Raw genomic sequence first — 19,529 nt, forward strand, 5'->3', positions numbered from 1 at the left:
AAAAATATGGAAACAAACAGTTGAGGAAATCATAAATCTTATACTGCCCCGTATAATCGAACATACACATTCTTCTTTTCAAGTACAGATATGTGCATATTTTATCTCAACATGGCAGCTGTAACAAGGACCCAAAATATTCTTTTTTAATGATAAATTTCAGTATGTAAGCACAGCATAAAATGCTTCTGAAAAAGAAACATTAAAATATATGATCCAGAGTCTATCACTCTTACTCGATTGAGTAGTATCTTTCTTCACCAGCAGTCCAGCTCTCAGCCATGTACATTTGTAAAATGGGAGGCTGCTCTTAAATATTTGGCTCTATATGTTTAAAGCAAGATAAGAATAACATGTTACACATCCTGTACTGGGGATGGAGCCATAACAATTCACAGGGAGTTCCATGCAGGACTCTGACTTGGGATGCACAGTTGCTTCCCAATAGATAGGAGGAGTTTGCGCCTCTAGGATGGTGCCGCATACTCCACAAAGAGCCTGGTCAACTGTCTGGGGGCATGTCTTCACTGGCCATGTTAAAGCACTGCTGCTGTGGCAGCACTTTAACATGGCTTGTGTAGTCACAGCATAGTGCTGGGAGAGAGCTCACCCAGTACTCTAAAAAGCCCCACCTCCACGAAGGGCTAGCTACACTTCCAGCGCTGGTGCATTGTCTATACTGGCATGTTACAGTGCTGAAATTTGCAGTGCTCGTGGGGGGTGCTTTTTCACACCCTGGGTGAGAAAGTTACCGTGCTGTAAAATGCCAATGTAGAAAAGAAGCCCTGGCTGCGATTATGGTACTGTCTCTTTCGTGCAACACTTTAGGGTGGCTTGTGGCCCTGTGAGCAAAAGGAGGATTGTGATTGCCCTGTTCCTGCATGGGGGTACATGGTGGCTGGAAGCCAGGTTGCAGCCAGCCACAACTCCCCTCTCCTGGCCATCCCCTGTGAAGGGACACAAGACATGATCTGGTTCCAGCTGTGGAAGATTTGTTATTTATTCAGACAAGAAACACACACAATATTATATTCTGTATGTTCCATTTAATTTTGAATGGAAAAGGTCCTTCCACAGAAAGTACAGTGACTTGATTAAGCAAAGATGAAATAGTGTTAAGCCTCAGCTGCTGTAGCTGTACAGTTTTTGGTATGTGACTGCCACTCCAGGAGAAGAACAAATTGCTTTATCTCCATCTTGTGGTGGAAAGAGGTCTTCTCTTTAGACTGTGCTCCTGGCTTGTTGCCAGTGTAGCTACTCACCATGTATCTCTGCTTTTACAGACTGACTTTCTTTAGGCAGAGAGTTCAGCTAAGGAGTCAGTCACTATGAAGTGGCTGTATTTTATCAACTATGTTACACTTGCTTTCAGATGCCTCTGTACGTGGGACAGCTTCTCCCAAAGGAGAGGGGAAAAAGCAGCACTGAGGCTACGTTGCACTGCTCAAGTCCGATGTAGGTTGCTTATATAGAACCAGGCATTGACAGGCAGTAGCCACGGGGGAGCTTGCATTTGTTCCAGTTCTGCCTCTTCCAGCGCCTGATATTGTAACATTTGATGTCAAGGATTATTAGCATAGGGTGGGGAGAAAAATTAAATTAAAACCACACTCTTAAAGGTAGCACTTGTTTGAAGCAATTTTGATGAATAGACTTGAAGATGACTACATTTGTTGCATACTATATATTTGCAACCTGACAAAGCCTACTCACTTTTTACAGCTATTTTGACCTGAGAAATCTATTTGAAAGCAGGCATTCTAGAGATGACAAAAACCCAAGCAACTAAGTGTAAAGTAAATTAAAGGAGAGTATGTGCACTTCAAAGAACATCAAGGTGTTTTTCATGATAGGCTTTTAAAAGCATTTCTTCCTCGTATTAATGAGCCTTAAAGGCTTAACACGTCTTTTTTTTCCATCGTGGAGAGGAGGGGTGTTTGCTTTTTACACTGTTCTTTTGGTTTATTTGCACATCTAGGTGGAGGTGCTAGAACTGACTTTTTTTTTTAATTTAAAACAATATATGGTAGCATTTTTATTTTGTGCAAAAACCACGTACGGAATAGAAAGAAGTCAGATCAGGTCAAATGTTGAGCCTGGTAACTCTGGACAATATACTTTGCTATTTGCTTCTTGCCCTCTATCATTTCTTCTGCCCCAACTCTCTTTTGCTACTGTTTAAGTTGAAATTCTATTGAAATTGTTGTGCCATTGAGATATGGCAGTTACCTTTTAGCAGCAGTGCGTGTCTTCCAAGTGTCCCTTGAACCATCAGCTGTAGTCAAAAAGTAAACTTCAGTTACACTTTTAAGATACAACATTGAAAAAAAATCTTTTGTTGTAGCTATGTCATTATTTAGTAAATCACTTACCCCCACTCATGTTCAGTTTTACATTTTGATTTTGAATCAGATTGCTTTTCATGATATCTTGTCTTTTAAATATTTTGCTTTTTTAAACACAGGTGAAACTGGGCTATTCCTTTTCTTTCTTCAGAATTTATTTAAGAAGTTAAGACCTTTTATGTTTTTCAGCACCTGTATACTGTGATGGTATGAAACACAGGATAAACAGAGTTGGCAAGTAATGTGGGAGAAATAAACATGAATTATTTTGATATTACAGCAGTAATTAATCAGTTGCAGTTGTGCAAGGTGCTGCACCAATAGTTAAAAATGGCCATTAGAATTGCCCTACTGCGTCACACCTTTAATCCATCTAGGTCACTGTCCAATCTCTTACCGCAGCAGTCAGCGCTAGCTGAATCAGGGGAAGATGGAAGTAATCCTGCATCAGGCAGTTATGGAATAACCCCATTCCTGCAAAAAGGTTCTTTCTAAACCTCATAAATCCAAGTCTGTACTGTGCCCTGAAGCCATTCCCAAATTCCTTTTTAAATCCTTACTGTTATAACTGTAGTAGTTATCTATATTAATGTCCAGTATTGAGCTGTGCTTAATTATTGGCCTAAGTAATATTTTGTGGCAATCCGTTCCACAGGCTATGTGCATTGTGTGAAAAATTTCCTTTCACTGCCTTTTGCTTTTGTTGAATATCCCTTTGTTTGTCGTCCTATGAGACAAGGAGAACAGAAGTTCAGTCTGCCTTCTCTATGCCATTAATTATTTTGCACATCTTTAGAGTGGAAAAGAATATGAGTGGGCAGATAGATTTAAAAGAGCAGGACTTTCTTCTCATAAAAGTTTTTCCATGCCTCTAATCATTTGAGGCCCTATCCTGAAAAAGATAACATTTGCTATAACTTTTTGCAAAAAGGGAAGTAGAAGAGTAGTTGAATGGTAAAGTCTCTATTTCAAATGTTACTTTGTTACCCTGACTTAAAAAAACCCAAAAACTTTATGGACGTTATACTCAGTGCTTAATTTGTAACGAAAGAGGTGCCCAGGATCTGGCAATTTTTTACTTTCATAACTGATTCAGCAAGCCAGAGGTGCTGGGATTATTCACTGCCAAACCTAGAGGTGCTGGGGCTCAGCCCTGGCACAAATTAAACACTAATTGTAGTTTCCTTTCATTGTATAAAATGCACATTATATTGTAATGTGTGTCTAAAGGCAATTAGTTTTAAGACCATAGTTAAATTTAAGGAACTCCCAACAGTCAGGCTAAGAGCATTCTCCAAACTGTTTTGTTTTTTTTTTAAATAAATCTCTTAAACCTAGTTCTTTTTTATTGGGGGAAAAAACAAACAAACTCAGGGCTGAAAACTTACATCGGCATAGCTTTGTCTTTCCGGGATCTGAAAAATGCACATTTAAGAAACTTAACTATGCTAACCTAAACCCTGGTGCAGACAGCGCTAGGTTGATGGAAGAATTCTTCCCTCGACCTAGCTCCAGCCTCTTGGGAGAACCCCTCCTGTCATTGTAGTGAGTGGTTATGCTGAAGTGCTACAGTGACACAACTGCAGCGGTGCTGCTGTAGCGTTTTAAGTGTAGACATGACTTAAGAATTGTGATCTTTGCATGTTTAGAAACTAAAGTAGGGTTTCATTTTACCCAGCAGCTATACAGCCAATAAGCAGAGGAAGCAAAAAGTTAACCTATCCTATTCCCAGAGCTATGCTGACATTTTAAAGCAGTGGCTCTCAAACATTTTTTACTGGTGTCCCCTTTCACATAGCAAGTCTGAGTGCAACCGCCCTTATAAATTAATAACTTTTTATATATTTAACACTATTATAAATGCTGGAGGCAAAGCAGGGTTTGAGGTGGAGGTTGACAGCTCGTGGCCCACCATGTAATAACCTCCTGACCCCCTGAGGGTCCCGACCCCCAGTTTGAGACCCCCTGTTCTAGATGATGCTGATAAGCAAATGGGGAAGTAAAGAAGAGATGCCATGTTGTCTTATGTCTCTTGTAAAGTACAAGACAAAGAAACAAAAGTCTCTTAGCATGCTGGGAGAGGACAGATGGCATCAATGGCATGTCAAAAGAGCTTTGAGATCTTACTTGGAAATGATCAAGCCATTTCAGGAGATTGTCCCCCTCTTGGGCTTTTCTTCAAAGGCCAAGAATAAGCCATCTCAGCCCAGAGGTTATCCAATAATCCAAATATGATTCTGTCCAACTGTGCTATGAGCTTTTAGTGTAACGCTACCAGACATTAGAGTCCTGTCCGTAGTTGGTCTCTTAGATTCATAAAGGCACCATTAGAGTTCAGTTTACTCCTTTACTCAACACTGTTATTTCCGATGTAGAGCCAAACTGCGTTTTTATTCCAGGAGGGCAGTCCTTTAGTCTTCAGTTAACTTCTCAGCCCTCCTCCTGGTGGTTACTACTGCTGCTAATCTCCTATGGTGGGGCTTCACAGAGGCAATCAGATGAGAAAGTTTATCAGTCACCTGAAATATTGTGAATGTGTTGCCTCTGTAGATCCTAATGGGATCTCTCTTCTCCTTGTTTCTTTGCCATTTTATCGCTACTTTAAAGATCAGGCAGGTGAATATGATCATACAGGCAGGGATGTTCTAGAACTTTGAGTACATCTTTTAGGCCAAGAGTACTTTGATCCTACATTTAGGCCAAGAGTCGAGCAGGGTTCAAAAAAGGATTTGACATTGATATGGATAAGGATTTAAAAGACCACCACCAAATAGCCAAGGGCCAAATTCTCAGCTGATGTAAATCAACCTAATTCTGTTAACATTAGTTGAGATATGCCTGTTTACACCACCTAAAGATGTGTTCAGGTGTTCTGGAAGAGACAGAAAACTTCATGCATCAGGGCATACGCCAAGCTTCTACCAGATGAGTGTAAAGAAAAAATGTCCCCTGAGGAGTGGTTATTCCATAGGTGCCTACTGCAGGATTTTTTGCATCTTCCTCTGAGGCAGGTGTTACTAGCTGTTGAGGGAAACAAGTTAGTGGAATAAATGGGTCATTGGTCTGATCCAATATGGCAGCATTTTTGTCCCTGGCAGTTCAACTGCTTCAGATTGGTTCCTGAATTTTGACACATGCAGTTGCTATACTGTGGATTTGAAGAGGCAGTCTAATTCAGAGGATTCCAGCAACTTTCCTCTAGACACGGATTTAGTCCTGGTTTTCCCTCTACCAGTTTTCTGTGTGTGTATTCCCCTTTCAACTATGAGACATTTTTCAACATTTCATACTGGAGAGTGAGACCTTCAACTTATTGTAGGATCCACTGATCAAGTTGTCACTTCAAGAGGTGGCCGCCATTCCATGCTGAGAGAGCACTGTTGGAATAGAAAAAGTGGCTTTTGATATTGTGAATAATCCCCCCTTAAAAGGATTCTTGGTTTTCCCCTCTCCCACGGAGCGTGTTATGAAATAATTGTCTGCCTGTCTGCCACCCCCAGTTTGGAGGTGTTTGTCTGGGGAAGCTGGTATATAGTTTGGGATATTAGTGTGTTATAACATGAATATTGGGAGGCAAATGAAATATTTGGTCTGGTAACAGTGAGATTTATTTGAAAAGAGTCAGGGTTTATTTTATGTAATTTTTGTTTTCCCTATATAAGATGTATTTAATTACTTCATTCCATCTTTCTGTATTCAAATTAATCTTATTTTATATATATTGGTGCCCAAATTAGAATAATTCTTTAATCAGCTGTGTTATGCAAGCCATAGTAGACTAGAATAGGAAAGCCACTCTTGGCATACTGAGATGCATATATTTTATTTGTTGTTGTAATTTAAAAGTAAAATCAGAAATATTGATTTCTACTTGACTGGAGAGATGATTTAGTTTGAATATCAGTCTGATCTTAATCAGGTGAGAATTAATTGAGTTGGAGGTATTAGATATTCAGTGATGTTAACTGAACCATGATCAATCTACAGAGAAGCTTTCTTTTGTACTGTGTTAGAAATATCAAATAGCTCATGCACTACAATGTAAAAACAATCTTTTCATGTTCATCCTACTACCTTCTTGGCTCATTAAATGCACCAGTAAATCCGTTCTGTGCACACTGAATAATCTTCAAAGTAACAAGCTAATAAATCACAATTTAATAGAAAATTTAAAGCATAACTGTCATAAAATAACTATTGATATACAAAGTTTATCATTTTAATATCTTGTACACATTTTACAAAGGATTTAAAGCCCTGGCTATGTACTCTAAATATCAACTAGATTCTGCTGTTTTCCTAAACAACATTGCTGCTTTGTTGATTTTTCCTCTGTTGATAGCGCTAAGAGAGTGATTAAAATCTTAGAAATATGTCATTTCTTATTTTATTTTTTTCCCCAAAAAAGAGAACATTAAACCTGGTCTGGATCATGATACAGGCTTTTTTTTATTTTAAGAGTGTGATAACGGTATCATAAGTGTTGAAAAAATATAAATGGTGAGATAACACCTCAATAGGACTTGCTCTTAAGTAGTAAAATTATAAAGTCTTTAAATAAACTACAGCCAGAGTTGAGGATCGATTGACCTTGGTAATGGGTAATACTACATATATCGAATGGATATTAAAAATGGGTGTACAATTGCTGATTGCAATAAATTAGTTAGCTTGCACAGCACTTTGACAATACAAAGTACTCGTAAGTGTGAAGTAATGGTATTATAACAATTATTAGCAAGGTATTTTAATAAGTTCATTGTCATGAATTTGCAACAGAATGAATTTTCCAGACACACCTGTAATGTAACTTTTGATAATGCCTGTACACTAAGAATAATGTTATTCTTTGTGTATTGATATATGGGCATAGTTTTTCCATGCTTATTGTCCAGACATGATAAATTGTAGTAATAAATATAGGTAATTCTTAGTATTCACCATCTTTGTAAATGAGAGCTCTTCAAACCATAATGTTATTCAAACATGAACACTTCAAAAACAAAGAAAGCAACATTGTTCCCCTGAAATTCATTTTTAGCTTTCTGAATGGCCTCCATTTAAAGCCAGAGAATGCTAATCTTCTGTGATTAATTTTAAAGTTATTTTTGGGTGGAAAGGATGGTTGACCAATTTTTTTCCTATTAAAAATCCTTTTGTTGTGTATCTAATACAAACTGAACATTTTTAAAATAAATTAAAATCCAATATTAGAACACCACTTTATATATAAAGTGTTGGGAAAATCCATCACTCCTGGATTTGATAGGGCAGATAAACAATTAAAAGAAAATACAAATACTTCATTTTATTTTCCCTACTGCGCAGCTGTCATTCTCTGCTGTGTTATTTGGTTATCTGCCAGTCAGTCAGTAAGAAGAGAAATACCTATGACAGCAAATTAATCTCACATAAATTCAAGCTGTACCCGGTTTAAAGATTTTTGAGCAAATCCTCATCTATTGTAATGTAACTATGACAATTTACATCAGATATGGATCTGCCACATTAAATTGAAGTCCAGGCAGTTCTTCGTCTTAGTGGAGAGCACTTCGGTAAATTCAAGGGATTTTTTTTCTATATGATCAAACTAAATAACTTATATTAAACTTTTATAAAATATTTTAATATTTTATTTGTCCCACTGAACGTGACCATAAATGGAGTAAATGTTTGTAATTCAAGTCTGTGTTATATAACAGACACACCCACCCATCTCCACCTTTAGTGTGTTACTATGAATTTTTCTGCATCTATCCAGAAACAAAGGACCAGTACTTACTGGGGCTCAAAGTTTAGGAAATATGTTCAAATTCTGTTTAAATGTGATTCAATTCAAATCAATTTCTGATGTGAATCCCAAGCTAGGCTACAGCATTGTTTAACATAGAGCATACTTTGATCCTACATTAGGTGGCAGTCAGTTTAGTTGGAACCCTTTTTAAACAGCATTAAACTACATTTAAAGCCTTGTGGAGATGGGACCAAAAGGTCTCAAAATCATATTCATTTTACATGATATATATAAAAAATGTTCAGTATCTTGATCTTTTTTCACCTGTTCAAGATCTCACATGACCTTGACACATCAATCATCTTTAGAAAAATAATTCAGTGGGTAGGGGATTCTGTTACATGCCACTTGTCAACTGTTCAGAGAGCTTTTTTTCCATCCGTTGGTAGAAATTTAAGCTTATAATTCAAAGTGGACTATTAAGACTCACTTGTATTCACTTGTTAATGCATTTACTGTGCCTCAGAACTCTTTAGTGTACCTATACGTACTGCAACAATATGTAACACAAGCCTTTCATTTTGATGTAGCACTGAAGAAACTATAAAATTATAGTTGCACGTACTTTATCGCTTCCTATCCTTTAGTGTCACATCAGTCCAAACTTTCATATACCAAATCTGTCTATCACAAATGCAATACAGTATGTTAACAAACCTCATAAATAGGCCAATTTTTTATAATTTGTTACTAGAAATAATGATACTCTATAAAGCTAAACAGAATGTGCATCTCGTGCTAAAACAGATATTTTGGCTAGAAATTCATGTTTTGTATGCATTTCTTTCTGGCTCAACTTGGATCCTGGTTCAGCCTGTCTCAACCCTTCTGAAATAAAATGTACTTGCACTATATACTAGGACTATCCATATTGTAATATTTTCATTCTATCTAAAATAAACCAAATTGAGGACATTTAGAATGGCGTACTAGGTTACCTATTTTTAAAACTGTAAGATAAACAATGTTTTCATAATCATAAAAATGCTGATTTGTTTCAGTGAAGTAACTGTTGTGTAATAGATGTAAAAATGAAATAAGGGAATCAGGAAGGATATTAAATTGGACAGTACATTTAGCCTAGCATTCAAGATCATATTCCTCAATGTGATGAGGGCACAGATGTGAGAGAGAATCAGAATGAAGTATACATGAGAAATGTGTCTACAGCTTTAGTTAATTTGGGTTTAATTTCTTTACAACAATCAAAATGTGGTAACTCAGCTTTGTCTGAAATGGAGAGAGGTGATAAATTGGTGTTGAAAATGAGAGATGGCCCTTGTGCCTGTGACGAAGAACTTCTGAAAGGCATATTTAAGAGGAAATACCTTTTATTATTCTCGTATGGCTTCACTACTTGTGAATCAGAGATGTTATCTTTGGATACATATCAGTAAAACGGAGGTGGTTACAGTTTTACTAACTCGACTAAGCATGACTAAGCAAACAAATGCTACCAAAGTCAGTATGCCTCAAGGTGTCTTTGCCTAGGATAGGATAGCACACTAGAAATGGAGTTTTATATCATATTTAACGATGGTCTGTTTCTGTTTTGGTGTTGCCACATGTTGTGAGGCTATTTTTCCCATAGTTTTGAGGCCTATCCATCCTTGCTTTTTGGAAGGAAGTCACATCTTTCTGATTACTTACAAGAAGCATCTTTTCTTATATTCTTGTATATTTTGTGCAGCTAAGGTCCAACAAAGCAATGACTCTGCAATTTCGCCACCCAGTTACTTGCCAGAAGGCACAGACTGGGGGTGAAACTGGATGAATTCACCTTGCTTCGGTGTTCCTCCAGATCCAGATCTGGAAGGATAGTGGAGAGGAAGAGGAAGTAGGGGATTCCTTCCAGGGCTGCCCCCATTTGCTCACTCTTTGCTTGTCCCTCAAAACAAAGTCTTAATTCCGGAGCCATTGCCTGCATCAGAGCCTACATCATCTCCCTACTTTCCCCTTTGAAGGGAGGCCTTTGTTCTCTTCTACTTTCCTCCCAGAGAAACTCTAAGTGGGCCCCTTTTCCACAGGTTCTCTCAGGTTGGATTTGATTTAAATCAAATTGATTTAAATCACTAGTCAGGAAGACTCTATTTAATCATGGATTTTTACATAAAAGTGCATTCTTGTTGACTATTATAACCTTAATACATATTCTTCACAACTCAGAGATAGATGTAGCTTTCATTTTTAGAAGGTATACACTATGCATTTTGAAAGTGATTTATTTTGAAAACTTTTCAGGTTATTTTTACAGCTATATCAGAAAATGAATGATTGTTTGGTTATTTCATTTACCAAAGGTAACTGAAGCAGAACTAATAGTTAAATGAAATATCTTCTTTAAAAAACAAAAATTAAATTGACTGTCAGCCAGGTCAACATGAGAAGCTTAACATTTTGGCTTCTATAATGTATACAGAAGCCCCTGGAACCTAATAAGATTGGGTCCCTAGTCCATAAACTATTGGAACTCATTTACAAAATGTTTCTTAAACATTACTTTAATATATTGTCTCATACTAGATTATTAGAATTTATAATCTCTGATTATAATTCCATGATGAGATTCTATGAGATATAATGCATCTTAATTAAAACTATCTTTAGGTTTTCTCCTCAAACATTTTTTATAAAAAAAAAATCCAATTTTTTTTCTTATTTAAGTTTATCCACCCTGGGTTCTCTCCTCCCTCACTTTCTCCAGAGAGTTTTCCACTACCTCACTGCCAAAGAGAGTTTCTCCCTCTCTTTCCTTCACCCTGGAAGCAGAACCCCTCAAGGAGGAGGATAATTTGGAGTCCTTTGCACTCATCCCCCCCATCCAGGCCAACTTGCCCTGACACAGGAGTTCAGAAGGTCCTATCCCCCATTCAGACTCTTGAGAGAAACCCATAATGTTCTCATCTGTGCTCTCCTCCCATTGGATTAATTCCTGAATCTGGTTTACCTGTGCCTCCGCAAGCCTCTCTAGCCTGATCCAATTAAATCCTGTTGCCCAGAGCCATAATCCTTGGACTAAGAGACCAGAAGCCTCCATGGCCAAGCTCTGCAGATCAGATATCTGCAACTCTGTCTATATCTTCACCAAGCTTCACTGGATCTGCCCTCGTCAGTAGGTGTAGCATTTAAACATAAATCCTTCCAGTCATTATGCCACAATCCTGCCTGCTTTCCTAGTAGGAAGGAGCTGTTGTCCCATTAACAAGGCACTCTTTTCTCCCACTTTCTGTCATTGTTGCCCACCTAGCTTGTCATTCAAGTCCTCTCTCTCTAGGCTCATCACCCACATTGGGGAGAGAAGCCTCAGACAAACAACATTTCTTACCTTCTAAATGGCTTTCTTTGGCTTGGTGAGCAAGCATGGACACTCACCCAGGCAGCCTTTTGGGATGAGGAGTTGGGCAAAGAGTGATCAGTGTAGGCCAGTGGTCTCTAACCTTTTTATGCCCAAGATCATTTTTGAATTTAAGGGCAACCTAGGATCTACTAGGCCCCTTCCCCAAAGCCCCGACCCACTCACTCTATCCTCCCCCCGTCATGCTCTCATCCATCCTCAGTCACCTTCACTGGGCTTGGGTACGGGTTTGAGAGGGGGGAGCGGACTTGGTGCTGGGGCTGAGGGGTTCGTAGTGTGGGAGGGGACTCTGGGCTGATCCTGGGGCAGGGGGTTGGAGTGCAGGAGGGGGTATGGAGTGCAAGCTTTGGGAGGGAATTTGAGTGCAGGAGGGGGCTCTGGGCTGGGGCAGAGTGTTGGGGTGCAGGAGGGGATATGAGGTGCTGGCTCTGGGAGGAGAGTCGGGTGGGACTTGGGGTGCAGGAGAGGATTCAGAGTGCAGGAGGAAATATGGGGTGCTGGCTCTGGGAGGGGGCTCAGGGCTGGGGGTGCAGGAGGGGGTTTCGGGTGCTGGCTTTGGGAGGGGGCTCAGGGCTGGGGGTTTGTGGCCTCTCACCAGGCAGCATTTACCTCCAGCAGCTTCTTCCTGCCTGTGGCTCAGCGTGGCTGCCATTAAGGCAGGCTCCCTGCTTACCTTGGCCCCACGCCACTCCTGGAAAGTGCCAACACGCCTCTGCGGCCCTTGGGGGTGGAGGGGTGGGCAGCACGTGGCTCCGCACACTGCCCTTCTTTGCAAGCCCCGCCCCCACATTTCCCATTGGCCACAGCTCCCTATCCCGGCCAATGGGAGCTGTGGGAGTGGTGCTTAGAGGAAGGAGCAGCATGCAGAGGGAGACCCCTGTCTCCTCACCACCGGGGTCACGCTGGCCACTTCTGGGAGCAGCATGGGCCGGGACAGGCAGGGAACCTGCCTTAGTGGCAGACTCGCTTCAACACTGGAGATCACGATCGATCATATGATCACGATCGACCGGTTGGTGACCACTGGTGTAGGCTAACCAGGTTTGTTTGACAGCTTGGAAGTCATTAACTGGGTATTCTGAAAATGGAGAGTGAAATCCTACTCCATTGATGTTAGTGGAAGCTTTACAATAGACTTCAGTGGGGCCAGGATTGCACCCAGAGTGTCTGAAATGGGAGAAGCTTGGTTTGCCTGGTCTTTTGATGCATGGTTGATACCCACAGGAGAGGGAGTACCCATTAGCTGCACACACAAACCAGTGGGCAAGTTTTAAAAAATGTTCTATTATACCAACAAAATGTCAGATTTCTGACTTTATTTCTATAGTCCGGTGCCTCTCATCACTGGAGCTGAGATCATTATTGAAAGAGAAACTGTTCCTCACTCAGCATGTAATATCAAGAAACAGGCTGCATTCTGTTGAATGTGAAAGGTTCAACCCCTGGAGTTACAATCTACATTGGTAGCTGTTAAAAATGTGAAAATACTAAAACTATTTTGAGTTTAATCAAATCTTATGTATTTACTTTTTTGTCATAGCCCATTATGAACCTTGAAGTTATTGGTCTGTAGTATGAAAATAGCTAGAACCAGAAAATTGTGATGACAGCTAAACCTAATATCTGTTTCTGTAGATTTTGAAATGAGATTACATTCAAAAATACTGCTCCCAATTTGTGCAGTTATTCCCCAAAGCAGATTTTTAACACTTGAATTTTTGATGTTCTGCATTTAGAGATCATAGGATATTTCATGAAAAAAATATAAAATTGAAAATAACTAAAATTAGAACAATGCTCTCCTGGCTGCTGGAGAGCTTCTGGTAAATATTTCTAACTCAAATGGTCTGGCACTGTAGTCCCTTACACCATTATCACAGGGATTTTAAAGTGCTTAGGGTGAGTAATTAAGTAGTGAGAGTTCATGTGGGGATGTCTAATGTGCTCTAACCTGCTCCTTTTTTTCCTTCTGTGTTAAGCTTCGGCAACATTAAAGCTATATAGCTTGAAGCGGTTTTATCACTTTGCAATGATGCTTTCTGTTTGCATGGCCATATACCACAAGCAGGGCCTTCTGAAGCTAGGGAATGCTCGCTATGCATTTCCAGATTTGTTCACTGGGACATCACGTCTTTAACCAATCAAGACTGGTGAGCTAACAAGTGAGAGGGACCTCCTGTTGTCTTCAGCTTTTTTTTTTTTTTTTTTTTTTTTTTTTTTTTTTTTTTTTAAACTTCGCTGCTTCTAGAAGGACAGATTGTTACAAAAAAAGCAGCACAGCACTTAGGCATGAGCCTGTGGGGACTGGAAGTCAGATTGTTCACTATACAAGTCTTAAGCTTTAGAAGGCTTTTAATGAGAGAACCACATTTTATTTATTTTCCTGATTATAGCTGTCACATTGCTATGAAATGGTGACATAGGGCCATACTTTACAAATCTCCAAGAAACAACAAAAAGCTATACATTTTAATTCAATAATAGTATTATCTTAAAAAGAAGCTAAATAAATACTTGGGTGCTATTACAGCACATTTTGCATATCTTATATTGCTCTGATTTTTACTAGTAATACTAGTTTATAATACATGTAGGTCCAACTGCTCAAAAGCATCCTTAAAACTTCATTTTTGTGGACTTAAGTTTTTGCAACTTGCTAAAATTGAAACTAGTGTACATATATCAAGTAGTCTGACATTTTGAGACTGTATTCAATTTCTGCATGAAAGTGTTCCCTTGGGCACATGACACCTTTTTTTCACTCAAATCCCACTTTAAAATACACTTATTTTGGAAAGTTTTTCAGGGTTCATTCACCCTTAAAAAATGCATTGTATCAGTATATCGTGTAGACATGCGGGACTTACCCCTGTGGCGCCTCCTGCTGGTCATCTCAGGAATTAGCTTCTCCAGACTCTGGAGCACCCTGTGCAGGCCGGTGTCCCGCTGCTGCTGGCCCCCGTGTCCCTCCCAGGACCCTTTACCCTGGGGCAGCCCCCTGGCAATGACCCCACCAGTCTCTATGGGTCTCCCCTCTCTGGGAAACCCCCAACCCTCTATCCCCACCTTGCCTCAGCCTATGGGCCACTGCTACTCACCATCTAGCCCCCTTATACTGGGGCCAACTGCAGTCTGTATAAGCCAGTCATCACAGGCGAGGGGGTTTTTGACCTGCTGCCTTTCTCTGCAACCCAGTACTTCCAGGGGCCTTGGACCAGGCCCTGCAGCCTGGTGAGTTGCCATCCTGGAGCTCCCCAGCTCCTCTGGCCTTCCCCAGCCCTGCTTCACTCCAGTACCCTTTAGCACTCAGGCAGCTAGGTCCATCTCCCTCCTCAGCTAGAGGGAGACCCTTTGGCCTCTGGCTCACAGCCTTTTTATACAGGCTAGCAGTGGCCTGATTGGGGCGCAGCCCAGCTGCAGCCACTTCCCCAGTCAACCCAACTTTTCCCCTGCCACAGCCCTCTCCTGGGCTGTTTCAAGCCCCGCAGGGCAGGAGCGGGTAACCACCCCGCTGCAATAGCCTGCACTGCCTTTAGGTTTGACCATCCTCTGGTGATATTCGTACATTATACATCTGAACGATATTGTTCATGTAACTTCCTTAGACATGAATACTTTCCCAACTTACAGGGGAATTTTGAAGATAACATAGTGATGGGTACTGTGTGGGCAGATAAAATAGTGATTTGCATACGCACTTCTGAGTTTTGCCCAAGCAGAAATTTGCCTCAGGAAAACTACAGAACAGCATGTGACATTTTAGAAACCAGTCTGAGGCCCTTTAGAAAATTTCCCCCCAAATGGTCAGAATAGGCAGTGCATCATTCCTGTATTTTTCATTCATAGGTCTTTTGTAAAGAAAAAGAAAATGTAAAGCTTGACTTTACCTCTTCTCAAAATGAGCCTGTAAAAAGGTTCCAGTCAATATTTGGGGGAAATTTCAGATAGATGCTCTGCTTCCTTGTGAATTGGAGAAGTCCTTCTGATTTCAGTACACAACTAGCCTGCTCAGATGGCTTGAAACCATTTAACTGGCAGCCCACTCCCTCTTTAGTCAGTATATAAAATGATAGGGCTTCAACAGAATCAGGATCAAACCCACAGCTAGCCCACTCTTGAGCAGAACAGCAAGATTTTGCCCTGCTACTTTTGTGGAGACAAATCTCCCTATGTGTAAAGCCCTACAAATCTGCAGGTACCTGCTTTATATCCGTGAATATCTTCATCTGCAGATACGGTTATCCGCAGACCATGTTTGCAGATCGGATGCGGATACAAATTTTGTATCTGTATAGGGCTCTGTCTATATTTACTCCGTTTGTACCAGCATCGTGCAGAGCTGAGCCTGTGGAGGGTACATAAACAGAATAACATTGCTCTAGCAACTGCTCAGTAAGTCAACATGAACCACTGGAAATAGGGTCCTGGCAAATATGCAGGGCCAAATTTTTTAAGGAGTTACGTTGGGGGTCTGCATGTAAATGTACACCTATATTAAAGAATGTGATTACTGTGATTATGCATGCAAATGAAGAGATATTCAGCTACATTTGCACTTACAGTCAATGACTTGAGCCTGGCCCTAGCCTCTAACTCCCTTGTCTACTAACTTGTCTCCCAGCATCAGCCTACCCAAAAAAGTATCTAGATGTACACTGAATCTGTAAAATGTGTATGATCTAGTGACTTGCTACTGAGTAACTATTTCACATTGATCACCATTTGCAAAAAAACATAAGAGTAAAAACATTAGTGTACAAATGTGGAGGAGAAACATGGAAAATCCAAGCAACAAGATAAGAACATAAGGGTGGCCGTACTGGGTCAGACCAATGGTCCATCTAGCCTAGTAATCCAGTCTTCCAACAGTGGCCAGTGCTAGAAGCTTCAAAGGGAATCAGCAGGATAGGGCAACTATCAAGTGATCCATTCCCTGCTGTCCAGTCCCAGCATCTGGCGGTCAGAGGGTTAGGGACCCCCCCGCCCCCGGAGCATGGGGTTTCATTCCTGGCCATGTTGGCCAATAGCAATTGATAGACCTGTCCTCCATGAACTTATCTAGTTATTTTTTTAACCCAGTTATAGTTTTGGCCTCACAACGTTCCCTGGCAAGGAGTGCCACAGGTTGACTATGCACCCTGTAAAGAAGTACTTCCTTTTGTTTGTATTTTAACCTGCTGCCTACTCATTTCTTGGTTGATCCCTGGTTCTTGTGTTACGTGAAGAAGTAAATAGCACTTCCTTACTCACTTTTTCCATATCGTTCTTGATTTGATAGACCTCTATCACATCCCTCCCCCTTAGTCGTCTCTTTTACAAGCTGAAAAGTCCATCTTTTATAATCTCTCCTCATATGGAAGCTATTCCATATCTCTAATAATTTTTGTTGCCCTTCTCTGTACCTGAGGAGGTTGTGAAGGCTAGGACTATAACAGCGTTTAAAAGAGAACTGGATAAATTCATGGTGGTTAAGTCCATAAATGGCTATTAGCCAGAATGGGTAAGGAATGGTGTCCCTAGCCTCTGATTATCAGAGGATGGAAATGGATGGCAGGAGAGAGATCACTTGATCATTGCCTGTTAGGTTCACTCTCTCTGGGGCACCTGGCGTTGGCCACTGTTGGTAGACAGGATACTGGGCTAGATGGTCCTTTGGTCTGACCCGGTACGGCTGTTCTTATGTTCCTTATGTTACCTTTTCCATTTCTAATGTACCTTTTTTGAGATGGGACAACCAGAACTACACTCAGTATTCAAGATGTGTGTATACCATGGATTTATATAGTGGCATTATGATATTTCTTGTCTGTTATCTTACTAGCTGCAAGGGTTCGTAACATTCTGTTTGCTTTTTTGACTGTTGGGTCACATTGAGTGGATGTTTTCAGAGAACTATCCACAATGACTCCAAGATCTTTCTTGAGTGGTAACAGCTAATTTAGAACCCATCATTTTGTCTATATAGTTGGGATTATGTTTTTCAATATTCATTACTTTACATTTTTCAACAAAAGAGTTTATTTCCAATTTTCAGCAGACATAATTTGGTTTATTCTTTCTTGTTTAGCTTTGGTAGATTTTGCTGTTAATCAATCAGCAGTATATTTATTATATTGTTAAACAGTGTCCTAAATTCATCTGGCAAGAAATAACTGTTTAAACTTCAGTTTAAAAGTCAGTTTACCGATTATATTCACTAAAATATCTGCACACATTTAGCTGGCCTCTAAAAATACATCTAATTGTTGAGCATAAAAATATAGCTTAAAAATGGCTTTAATTTTTGCAATCATAGTAGCTTTCTATTTCAACATTTAAAACAAAAACACTGTTACCCAAAATTGGGCCAGCTAGTAAGCTTAGGGAGGACTAATGACCCACCAGAGTTTGGCAGAAAGCAGCATGTTTATTATACTCATAGCTAAGCTCAAAAGAAGGGCGGGGGGTCACATTCACACTTGCATACTCACGGCCCTCGGACAGGCACAGCACTGGAGATGTCAGGATCCTTTAAGGTAAGTGTCCCACAGCACAGCGATGGATGGTGTGATGAAGGTATGTCTTCCTGAGGCACAATGGAATGCAACGCAGCAAACCACTGGCAAGGTGGTCCAGGCGAAGGGCCTTCATGGGAGGTACAGGCTTGTGAGTGCACTGCTGAGCACATGGCCCCTTCCCCTTTTAAGGACCTGCTCCTCGTGGCCTGTGACTAGAGATGACTTGGCCATGCCTGGTTGGTCACACTCCACCTTGGGCAGTGTCCGTGCATTGAGGGTGTGAGTGCTGCCTAATTAGAGTCCTAGGGCTTGGCTACACTGGAGAGTTGTAGCGCTGGTGGTGGCTTTACAGCGCTGCAACTCACTCACCGTCCACACTTGCAAGGCACATACAGCTCTGTATCTCCCTGGCTACAGCGTTGACTGTACTCCACCTCGGCCTGGGGAATAACGACTGCAGCGCTGGTGATGCAGTGCTGCTCCGCCAGTGTGGCCACCAAAAGTGCTGTTGTTGGCCTCCAGAGATATTTGGAGGTATCCCAGAATGCCTGTTCAGCCACTCTGCTCATCAGTTCGAACTCTACTGCCCGGGCCTCAGGTGACCAAAAATCCCCTTCCTGTTTGCTCAGCCAGGTGTGGAGAGCAATCAGTGAATCTTTCCAGGTGATCATGCCTCCACGCGCCAAACGAGCCCCAGCATGGAGCAATGGCGAGTTGCTGGACCTCATCAGTGTTTGGGGGAAGGAAGCTGTGCAGTCCCAGCTGCGCTCCAACAGTAGGAATTACAGTATCTTTGGGCAGGTATCAAAGGCCATGCTGGAAAGGGGCCAGTGAAGGAGCTGCGGAGTACCTGTTGCAAAGCCTGTGAGGGAAACTGCCGCTCCGGCACTGTCCCCACGACCTGCCGTTTTAACAAAGAGCTGGACGCGATACTTGGGGGTGACCCCACCGCCAATCCGAGAACCACGATGGACACTTCAGAGCAGGGCGGGAGGAGGAAACAGAGAGTGAGGGCACTGGGGTAGAGGGTGACACCCCGGAGTCCCAGGAGGCATGCAGCCAGGAGCTCTTCTCAAGCTAGGAGGAAGGTAACCAGTCGCAGCAGCCGATACTTGGTGGAGGACAAACAGAGGTAAGCGGCTTTCATTTTCTGGATGGAAACTTTTCGGGAGAGGAGGGAGGGTTCTACATGCATGCATGCATGCCTAGATGTGGAATAGCGCATTGATATGGTCTATCACGTCGCAGTAATCGGCCTCGGTAATCTCTTCAAAAGTTTCAGCCAGAGCGTGGGCAATGCGCTTGCGCAAGTTTATTGGGAGAGCCACCATGGTCCTTGTCCCAGTCAGGCTAACACGTCCGCGCCACTATGCCGCAAGGGATGGGGGGACCATTGCTGCACACAGGCAAGCTGCATAGGGGCCAGGGCAGAATCTGCATTGCTGTAGAAGACCTTCCCGCTCTTCCCAGGTGACCCGCAGCAGCGAGATATCTTCCAGGATCAATTCCTGTGGAAAATGTTGGGAGAGTGTTCAGTG

General features: G+C 41.4%; 1 long non-coding RNA gene across 1 annotated transcript; it reads right to left on the bottom strand.

The window, feature by feature from the left end:
* Positions 1-966: 966 nt before the first annotated feature.
* On the bottom strand, positions 967-16,285 carry LOC115645829. Its single transcript, XR_003998837.1, has 3 exons — positions 15,694-16,285; positions 5,649-5,722; positions 967-2,275 (listed from the first exon to the last, which is right to left on the bottom strand). It is a non-coding gene; the product is annotated as an uncharacterized LOC115645829 (long non-coding RNA).
* Between the last annotated feature and the right edge of the window lie 3,244 nt (positions 16,286-19,529).

The sequence above is a fragment of the Gopherus evgoodei genome, chromosome 2 (assembly GCF_007399415.2).
Source record: "Gopherus evgoodei ecotype Sinaloan lineage chromosome 2, rGopEvg1_v1.p, whole genome shotgun sequence".
NCBI lineage: Eukaryota > Metazoa > Chordata > Testudines > Testudinidae > Gopherus > Gopherus evgoodei.